Raw genomic sequence first — 603 nt, forward strand, 5'->3', positions numbered from 1 at the left:
GGGCATTGGGCACGAGGGTGCCCCAACCCCAGAGTACCCCAAAAACCATGTCCTAGATGTAGACAGGTGGGACATTGGGCAGTGGACTGCCCCAGTCCCCAAGGAGGGACTGGGTCAACCCCCCATCCCAATCTGGATCTGTTGGGCATGACAGTGACTTTTGACTGACGGGACCCGGGGTCTCCCTGCCTGACACTAATCTCAAATTGTTGAGAACCCAGGGTCACTATAACCATTGACAGGTGCCCCATCCACTTTCTCCTGGATACTAGAGCCACCCTTTCTGTCATTCGACAGTTTGGGGGCCCAACTTCCCCATCTAAGTCCCCTATAGTCGGGGTAGGGGGCCAGTCCATCCATACACGCATAACTCTGCCAGTTACATGCATCTTTGCAAATGTCCTCTTCACTCATTCCTTTTTGGTAATGTCTCAGTGTCCTGTGCCTCTTATGGGCAGAGACATTTTAGCCAAGTTTCAGGCGTCCATCACCTTTAACCCAAGTGCAGCCCTCTGCAACCCTTCCCCTACAACCCCGTTCTTAGCCCTTCTAACCACCGATAATTCTGACTCACTTCCCCCTTTGCCCTCCTCGATAGTGAAT

The sequence above is a fragment of the Carlito syrichta genome, unplaced genomic scaffold (assembly GCF_000164805.1).
Source record: "Carlito syrichta isolate Samal-C Ts95f unplaced genomic scaffold, Tarsius_syrichta-2.0.1 Scaffold309702, whole genome shotgun sequence".
Classification (NCBI taxonomy): Eukaryota; Metazoa; Chordata; class Mammalia; order Primates; family Tarsiidae; genus Carlito; species Carlito syrichta.